The sequence below is a fragment of the Drosophila virilis genome, unplaced genomic scaffold (genome assembly GCF_030788295.1).
Source record: "Drosophila virilis strain 15010-1051.87 unplaced genomic scaffold, Dvir_AGI_RSII-ME tig00002287, whole genome shotgun sequence".
Taxonomy (NCBI): domain Eukaryota; kingdom Metazoa; phylum Arthropoda; class Insecta; order Diptera; family Drosophilidae; genus Drosophila; species Drosophila virilis.
This window is the reverse complement of record NW_027212906.1, coordinates 45,001-56,027: the sequence shown is the minus strand read 5'-3', so window position 1 is coordinate 56,027 and position 11,027 is coordinate 45,001. Positions and strand designations below refer to the sequence as shown.

The window sequence follows — 11,027 nt, the reverse complement described above, 5'->3', positions numbered from 1 at the left end:
TCTTATATAAACATAATTGACTTATGCCGGCAAGGCAACACTCCACAGTCATATGAATTTACCGTATTTAAAATTTTTCATATGACATGCCTTGCGCGACACCACTCCCTATATAGGTTTTTTGACACATCATCTATAATGGCGATATTTTTTCCAAATGCTACCATTCACCTTAATGTCTTCGTGTACTAATTTAATAATACACTTTTATAACTTCATTATTCTTCTTATATAAACATAATTGACTTATGCCGGCAAGGCAACACTCCACAGTCATATGAATTTACCGTACTTAAAATTTTTCATATGACATGCCTTGCGCGACACCACTCCCTATATAGGTTTTTTGACACATCTTCTATAATGGCGATATTTTTTCCAAATGCTACCATTCACCTTAATGTCTTCATGTACTAATTTAATAATACACTTTTATAACTTCATTATTCTTCTTATATAAACATAATTGACATGCCGGCAAGGCAACACTCCACAGTCATACGAATTTACCGTATTTAAAATTTTTCATATGACATGCCTTGCGCGACACCACTCCCTATATAGGTTTTTTGACACATCATCTATAATGGCGATATTTTTTCCAAATGCTACCATTCACCTTAATGTCTTCGTGTACTGATTTAATAATACACTTTTATAACTTCATTATTCTTCTTATATAAACATAATTGACTTATGCCGGCAAGTCAACACTCCACAGTCATATGAATTTACCGTATTTAAAGTTTTTCATATGACATTCTTATATAAACATAATTGACTTATGCCGGCAAGTCAACACTCCACAGTCATATGAATTTACCGTATTTAAAATTTTTCATATGACATTCTTATATAAACATAATTGACTTATGCCGGCAAGTCAACACTCCACAGTCATATGAATTTACCGTATTTAAAGTTTTTCATATGACATGCCTTGCGCGACACCACTCCCTATATAGGTTTTTTGACACATCATCTATAATGGCGATATTTTTTCCAAATGCTACCATTCACCTTAATGTCTTCGTGTACTGATTTAATAATACACTTTTATAACTTCATTATTCTTCTTATATAAACATAATTGACTTATGCCGGCAAGTCAACACTCCACAGTCATATGAATTTACCGTATTTAAAGTTTTTCATATGACATTCTTATATAAACATAATTGACTTATGCCGGCAAGTCAACACTCCACAGTCATATGAATTTACCGTATTTAAAATTTTTCATATGACATTCTTATATAAACATAATTGACTTATGCCGGCAAGTCAACACTCCACAGTCATATGAATTTACCGTATTTAAAGTTTTTCATATGACATGCCTTGCGCGACACCACTCCCTATATAGGTTTTTTGACACATCATCTATAATGGCGATATTTTTTCCAAATGCTACCATTCACCTTAATGTCTTCGTGTACTAATTTAATAATACACTTTTATAACTTCATTATTCTTCTTATATAAACATAATTGACTCATGCCGGCAAGTCAACACTCCACAGTCATATGAATTTACCGTATTTAAAGTTTTTCATATGACATTCTTATATAAACATAATTGACTTATGCCGGCAAGTCAACACTCCACAGTCATATGAATTTACCGTATTTAAAATTTTTCATATGACATTCTTATATAAACATAATTGACTTATGCCGGCCAAGGCAACACTCCACAGTCATATGAATTTACCGTACTTAAATTTTTCATATGACACTGCCTTGCGCGACACCACTCCATATATAGGTTTTTTGACACATCTTCTATAATGGCGATATTGTTTTCCAAATGCTACCATTCACCTTAATGTCTTCATGTACTAATTTACTAATACACTTTTATAACTTCATTATTCTTCTTATATAAACATAATTGACATGCCGGCAAGGCACACTCCACAGTCATACGAATTTACCGTATTTAAAATTTTTCATATGACATGCCTTGCGCGAACACCACTCCTATATAGGTTTTTTTGACACATCATCTATAATGGGCGATCACTCCACAGTCATACGAATTTACCGTATTTAAAATTTTTCATATGACATGCCTTGCGCGACACCACTCCCTATATAGGTTTTTTGACACATCATCTATAATGGCGATATTTTTTCCAAATGCTACCATTCACCTTAATGTCTTCGTGTACTGATTTAATAATACACTTTTATAACTTCATTATTCTTCTTATATAAACATAATTGACTTATGCCGGCAAGTCAACACTCCACAGTCATATGAATTTACCGTATTTAAAGTTTTTCATATGACATTCTTATATAAACATAATTGACTTATGCCGGCAAGTCAACACTTCACAGTCATATGAATTTACCGTATTTAAAATTTTTCATATGACATTCTTATATAAACATAATTGACTTATGCCGGCAAGTCAACACTCCACAGTCATATGAATTTACCGTATTTAAAGTTTTTCATATGACATGCCTTGCGCGACACCACTCCCTATATAGGTTTTTTGACACATCATCTATAATGGCGATATTTTTTCCAAATGCTACCATTCACCTTAATGTCTTCATGTACTAATTTAATAATACACTTTTATAACTTCATTATTCTTCTTATATAAACATAATTGACATGCCGGCAAGGCAACACTCCACAGTCATACGAATTTACCGTATTTAAAATTTTTCATATGACATGCCTTGCGCGACACCACTCCCTATATAGGTTTTTTGACACATCATCTATAATGGCGATATTTTTTCCAAATGCTACCATTCACCTTAATGTCTTCGTGTACTAATTTAATAATACACTTTTATAACTTCATTATTCTTCTTATATAAACATAATTGACATGCCGGCAAGGCAACACTCCACAGTCATACGAATTTACCGTATTTAAAATTTTTCATATGACATGCCTTGCGCGACACCACTCCCTATATAGGTTTTTTGACACATCATCTATAATGGCGATATTTTTTCCAAATGCTACCATTCACCTTAATGTCTTCGTGTACTGATTTAATAATACACTTTTATAACTTCATTATTCTTCTTATATAAACATAATTGACTTATGCCGGCAAGTCAACACTCCACAGTCATATGAATTTACCGTATTTAAAGTTTTTCATATGACATTCTTATATAAACATAATTGACTTATGCCGGCAAGTCAACACTCCACAGTCATATGAATTTACCGTATTTAAAATTTTTCATATGACATTCTTATATAAACATAATTGACTTATGCCGGCAAGTCAACACTCCACAGTCATATGAATTTACCGTATTTAAAGTTTTTCATATGACATGCCTTGCGCGACACCACTCCCTATATAGGTTTTTTGACACATCATCTATAATGGCGATATTTTTTCCAAATGCTACCATTCACCTTAATGTCTTCGTGTACTGATTTAATAATACACTTTTATAACTTCATTATTCTTCTTATATAAACATAATTGACTTATGCCGGCAAGTCAACACTCCACAGTCATATGAATTTACCGTATTTAAAGTTTTTCATATGACATTCTTATATAAACATAATTGACTTATGCCGGCAAGTCAACACTCCACAGTCATATGAATTTACCGTATTTAAAATTTTTCATATGACATTCTTATATAAACATAATTGACTTATGCCGGCAAGTCAACACTCCACAGTCATATGAATTTACCGTATTTAAAGTTTTTCATATGACATGCCTTGCGCGACACCACTCCCTATATAGGTTTTTTGACACATCATCTATAATGGCGATATTTTTTCCAAATGCTACCATTCACCTTAATGTCTTCGTGTACTAATTTAATAATACACTTTTATAACTTCATTATTCTTCTTATATAAACATAATTGACTCATGCCGGCAAGTCAACACTCCACAGTCATATGAATTTACCGTATTTAAAGTTTTTCATATGACATTCTTATATAAACATAATTGACTTATGCCGGCAAGTCAACACTCCACAGTCATATGAATTTACCGTATTTAAAATTTTTCATATGACATTCTTATATAAACATAATTGACTTATGCCGGCAAGGCAACACTCCACAGTCATATGAATTTACCGTACTTAAAATTTTTCATATGACATGCCTTGCGCGACACCACTCCATATATAGGTTTTTTGACACATCTTCTATAATGGCGATATTTTTTCCAAATGCTACCATTCACCTTAATGTCTTCATGTACTAATTTAATAATACACTTTTATAACTTCATTATTCTTCTTATATAAACATAATTGACATGCCGGCAAGGCAACACTCCACAGTCATACGAATTTACCGTATTTAAAATTTTTCATATGACATGCCTTGCGCGACACCACTCCCTATATAGGTTTTTTGACACATCATCTATAATGGCGATATTTTTTCCAAATGCTACCATTCACCTTAATGTCTTCGTGTACTGATTTAATAATACACTTTTATAACTTCATTATTCTTCTTATATAAACATAATTGACTTATGCCGGCAAGTCAACACTCCACAGTCATATGAATTTACCGTATTTAAAGTTTTTCATATGACATTCTTATATAAACATAATTGACTTATGCCGGCAAGTCAACACTTCACAGTCATATGAATTTACCGTATTTAAAATTTTTCATATGACATTCTTATATAAACATAATTGACTTATGCCGGCAAGTCAACACTCCACAGTCATATGAATTTACCGTATTTAAAGTTTTTCATATGACATGCCTTGCGCGACACCACTCCCTATATAGGTTTTTTGACACATCATCTATAATGGCGATATTTTTTCCAAATGCTACCATTCACCTTAATGTCTTCATGTACTAATTTAATAATACACTTTTATAACTTCATTATTCTTCTTATATAAACATAATTGACATGCCGGCAAGGCAACACTCCACAGTCATACGAATTTACCGTATTTAAAATTTTTCATATGACATGCCTTGCGCGACACCACTCCCTATATAGGTTTTTTGACACATCATCTATAATGGCGATATTTTTTCCAAATGCTACCATTCACCTTAATGTCTTCGTGTACTAATTTAATAATACACTTTTATAACTTCATTATTCTTCTTATATAAACATAATTGACATGCCGGCAAGGCAACACTCCACAGTCATACGAATTTACCGTATTTAAAATTTTTCATATGACATGCCTTGCGCGACACCACTCCCTATATAGGTTTTTTGACACATCATCTATAATGGCGATATTTTTTCCAAATGCTACCATTCACCTTAATGTCTTCGTGTACTAATTTAATAATACACTTTTATAACTTCATTATTCTTCTTATATAAACATAATTGACTTATGCCGGCAAGTCAACACTCCACAGTCATATGAATTTACCGTATTTAAAGTTTTTCATATGACATTCTTATATAAACATAATTGACTTATGCCGGCAAGTCAACACTCCACAGTCATATGAATTTACCGTATTTAAAATTTTTCATATGACATTCTTATATAAACATAATTGACTTATGCCGGCAAGTCAACACTCCACAGTCATATGAATTTACCGTATTTAAAGTTTTTCATATGACATGCCTTGCGCGACACCACTCCCTATATAGGTTTTTTGACACATCATCTATAATGGCGATATTTTTGCCAAATGCTACCGTTCACCTTAATGTCTTCATGTACTAATTTAATAATACACTTTTATAACTTCATTATTCTTCTTATATAAACATAATTGACATGCCGGCAAGGCAACACTCCACAGTCATACGAATTTACCGTACTTAAAATTTTTCATATGACATGCCTTGCGCGACACCACTCCCTATATAGGTTTTTTGACACATCATCTATAATGGCGATATTTTTTCCAAATGCTTTTATTCATTTTAACGTTTTCATGTACTATTTTTATAACAATTCAATATAATTTTATATAAGTTGTTAAAGGTTATATATAATATATAAAGATTAATGTCATTTATAATTTTATTTGTATATTAATAATCATATATCAATATACAATATATAAAAATTTCATAGTCACAATTATTTTCCAATGTATTTTCGAAATGTCAAATTGTTATATTATTATTATTATATATACAGTTTAATGTTGTTTAAGTTACAATTTAATTATGTATGTTACAGAATAGTCTTCAATTTTTGTATTATTAATATTAAGATATACATTTCTTCACATCCAAGCAAAATTTCTGTATCACGTATCATATAAAATTTAAATATGTTTTAGAAGAGGCTAATAAGAATAGGAATAAAAAAATGTAAGTATTCTGTTTCTTCTGTATTTGATGATTTCCATCCGTCAATTCCATATTTTCTTGTATGTGTATGTATATATTTCAATATTGCATTATATGTTATATATATATATATATATATATATATATATAATATATATATATATATAACATATAATGCAATATATATATATATATTGTTCTATGCTTTCCTAAAAAATAATTGAAGTTTTAATACTGGTAACAATTTTATATATTTTTGTTCATCCAAAAATTTCAAAATATTGTATAGTTGTAAATATTGTTCTACGTTATATGCTCCCCTCTTCAATAATTATTGACGTTTTAATATAGGTATTGTTTATATAAATTTTTATATATTCCATCCGTCAATTCCATAATTTCACATATATATATATATATATATATCAATATTGCCTTAAGTATATTGTGTATATAAATATTGTTGTATGTTATACGCTCTCCTAAGTAATAATTGAAGTCTTAATTAGCTATGTATATATATATATATATACTATATATTCCCATCCGTCAATTCCATAATTTCATATATATATATATATATATATATATCAATATTGCCTTAAGTGTTCATTGTATATATAAATATTATTCTATTCTATATACTCTCCTCAATAATAATTGAAGTTTTAATTCAGGTATGCGTGTATATATATTTTATATATTCCATCCGTCAATTCCAAAATTTCATGTATATATAAATACATATATATCAATACGGCTTTAAGTATTGTATATATATACATATTATTCTTTGTTATATGCTCTCCTCAATAATTATTGAAGTTTCAATATAGATATTGTGTATATATATTTTTATATATTCCATCCGTCAAATTCCATATTTTCATAAATATATATATCAATATTGTTTTAAGTATTGAATATATATATATTGTTCTATGCTACATATAAAATTTAATTGAAAGCAACGTAGATGAACAAATTTCGTAGAGTAGGCATACAAACATCAATAAATATATAACAATTATAAATTGATAATATATTTTAAGCGAATGTATAACCCAATTATACGAATTATGTTCGTCTAGTGTTACTTTTTTTCGAATCATCAAGCAAAGGATAAGCTTCAGTGGATCGCAGTATGGCAGCTGCTCAACCACTTACAACACCTTGCCTGTTACAAAAGTCGTTTACAATTGATTCTAGGCTTTGACATTGTATTAAATAATGTTTTAAAATATAACTAGCGCGGCATCAGGTGATCGAAGATCCTCCCAATTTACTATGTTATAAATAACATTGGCATCACATCCATTGTCGTTAATAAAACAAATTAAAAACTTTTAATGGTTTAGAAGCCATACAATGCAAATTGCCCCTTATTTATCATTGCAGTCCAGCACGGATACGACCTTAGAGGCGTTCAGGCATAATCCAACGGACGTAGCGTCATACCACTGTTCGCTCGAACAAGTATTGTGCCATTGGTCCGTACCTGCGGTTCCTCTCGTACTACGCAGGAATGCTGTCGCAACAACGTTTTGTCATTAGTAGGGTAAAACTAACCTGTCTCACGACGGTCTAAACCCAGCTCACGTTCCCTTGCATGGGTGAACAATCCAACGCTTGGTGAATTTTGCTTCACAATGATAGGAAGAGCCGACATCGAAGGATCAAAAAGCGACGTCGCTATGAACGCTTGGCCGCCACAAGCCAGTTATCCCTATGGTAACTTTTCTGACACCTCTTGTTAAAAACTCTTTAAACCAAAAGGATCGATAGGCCGAGCTTTTGCTGTCCCTGTGTGTACTGAACACCGAGATCAAGTCAGCATTTGCCCTTTTGCTCTATGTGTGGTTTCTGTCCGCACTGAGCTGGCCTTGGGACACCTCCGTTATTATTTGAGAGATGTACCGCCCCAGTCAAACTCCCTACCTGGCAATGTCCTTGAATTGGATCATACCTGAGTAATTGGAGTTATACCAAATTTTTAAATCAATAATACATAAATGCATTCTCTCATTAAAGAATTTGTTTGCGATTATATAACAAACTCGTGATACTTTGATCAAGAAGCTTGCATCAAAACCCAATACCATAAGACATAATAATTATATCCGTATAATGGCTAGGAAATGATACACGTTCCATTTAATCAAGTAAGTAAGGAAACAATAAGAGTAGTGGTATTTCATTGTCGATACCAAACCGAAGTCTAATATCTCCCACTTATTCTACACCTCTTATGTCTCCTTACACTGCCAGATTAGAGTCAAGCTCAAAAGGGTCTTCTTTCCCCGCTAATTATTCCAAGCCCGTTCCCTTGGCTGTGGTTTCGCTAGATAGTAGATAGGGACAGTAGGAATCTCGTTAATCCATTCATGCGCGTCACTAATTAGATGACGAGGCATTTGGCTACCTTAAGAGAGTCATAGTTACTCCCGCCGTTGACCCGCGCTTACTTGAATTTCTTCACTTTGACATTCAGAGCACTGGGCAGAAATCACATTGTGTCAACACCCGCTAGGGCCATCACAATGCTTTGTTTTAATTAGACAGTCGGATTCCCCAAGTCCGTGCCAGTTCTGAATTGATTGTTAATTGATAATCGTTATAATTTAAAAGAACTAATTGGTAGCCCAACTAGTATTCTTAAAAATTTTAGCAAGAAAGTTCCACAATTGGCTACGTAACTAAACTATCCGGGGAACAAGAAACTACCATAAATGATAGAAACTTTATTTACCCAGAACGAGCACATAAACCATGTTATTGTTTCCCAATCAAGCCCGACTATCTCAATCTTCAGAGCCAATCCTTATCCCGAAGTTACGGATCTAATTTGCCGACTTCCCTTACCTACATTATTCTATCGACTAGAGACTCTTCACCTTGGAGACCAGCTGCGGATATTGGTACGGCCTGTTGAGAAGTTTGCGTGTCCCCACCATAAATTTTCAAGGTCCGAGGAGAAAATATCGACACAACAGTATATGTCATGCTCTTCTAGCCCATCTACCATATCTCTCTGCGAAAGACTTCCATGGTAGTACGGCTATAAAACAGAAAAGAAAACTCTTCCGATACCTCTCGACGGCTTCTTTATGGTCGTTCCTGTTGCCAGGATGAGCACGAGGCCCATATTTAATAACAAACGGATACTCAACAGGTTACGGAATTGGAACCGTATTCCCTTTCGTTCAAAATTATTCAAGTGTATAAAAATCGGTTAGATGACAAATATATTTAGATTTTTCTTTACTTGAAAATTTTCGGCTTTCGCCTTGAACTTAGGACCGACTAACTCGTGATCAACCACTGTTCACACGAAACCCTTCTCCACTTCAGTCCTCCAAGGTCTCATTCGATTATTTGCTACTACCACCAAGATCTGTACCAATAGCGGCTCCATGCAGGCTTACGCCAAACACTTCTATGCACACCATTGTACCTTCCTACTCACTAAAGTTTCAAAATTTATATTACAAGTAATATAAACCATCTACTTTAGCGGTAATGTATAGGTATACAACTTAAGCGCCATCCATTTTAAGGGCTAGTTGCTTCGGCAGGTGAGTTGTTACACACTCCTTAGCGGATTTCGACTTCCATGATCACCGTCCTGCTGTTTTAAGCAACCAACGCCTTTCATGGTTTCTGTATGAGTTGTTAATTTGGGCACCGTAACATTACGTTTGGTTCATCCCACAGCGCCAGTTCTGCTTACCAAAAGTGGCCCACTGGGCACATTATATCATAACCTTAAACTTCATATCAAGAAAGTTAAGGTTCTTACCCATTTAAAGTTTGAGAATAGGTTAAGATCGTTTCGACCCTAAGGCCTCTAATCATTCGCTTTACCAGATAAGATTATTTTATACAACAGTTAAATGCACCAGCTATCCTGAGGGAAACTTCGGAAGGAACCAGCTACTAGATGGTTCGATTGGTCTTTCGCCCCTATACTCAATTCTGACAATCGATTTGCACGTCAGAACTGTTTCGGTCTTCCATCAGGGTTTCCCCTGACTTCAACCTGATCAAGTATAGTTCACCATCTTTCGGGTCACAGCATATATGCTCAAGGTACGTTCCAGTTAGAGGCATAAATAATATAAATATTATTATACATAACTATATAGAGCGCCCCGGGATTGCGTTAATTAACTATAAATAGTTAAAAAACTAATCCCATTAATAGTCAAGTTAATTACGCTATTAGGTTTATATCCCAATAACTTGCACATATGTTAGACTCCTTGGTCCGTGTTTCAAGACGGGTCCCGAAGGTATCCTGAATCTTTCGCATTGTTAATCATACAAATGCATATAATAAACACAAATATCAATGATAATTATGCCATTATATAATTCCGAAAAATTAACGCACTGTAATCATATAAATCTATCAGCACTTTATCAAATTTATATCTTTTATTTTATGTTAAAATGCCAAGCATATAATTCAAATAAGCAATCAGACATAATTTTATGATAAATATTTATGCTAATAGATTACAATGTCCTTATATGGAAAAAATGCACACTATTATTATAATATTGTTTAAAATATTACAATTCTAATGATGAATTTTCCATAACGGATATTCAGGTTCATCGGGCTTAACCTCTAAGCAGTTTCACGTACTATTTAACTCTCTATTCAGAGTTCTTTTCAACTTTCCCTCACGGTACTTGTTTACTATCGGTCTCATGGTTATATTTAGTTTTAGATGGAGTTTACCACC

The 11,027-nt window shown here is 32.9% G+C and overlaps 1 non-coding gene across 1 annotated transcript in view; it reads right to left on the bottom strand.

Annotated features, from left to right (window-relative positions):
• Positions 1-7,379: 7,379 nt before the first annotated feature.
• The window catches only part of LOC116650210 (large subunit ribosomal RNA), a 3,958-nt gene continuing 310 nt past the window's right edge, over positions 7,380-11,027 (bottom strand). Inside the window, exon 1 of the ribosomal RNA XR_004303191.1 lies at positions 7,380-11,027. This exon is cut by the window's right edge and continues 310 nt beyond it. This is a non-coding gene — a ribosomal RNA (large subunit ribosomal RNA).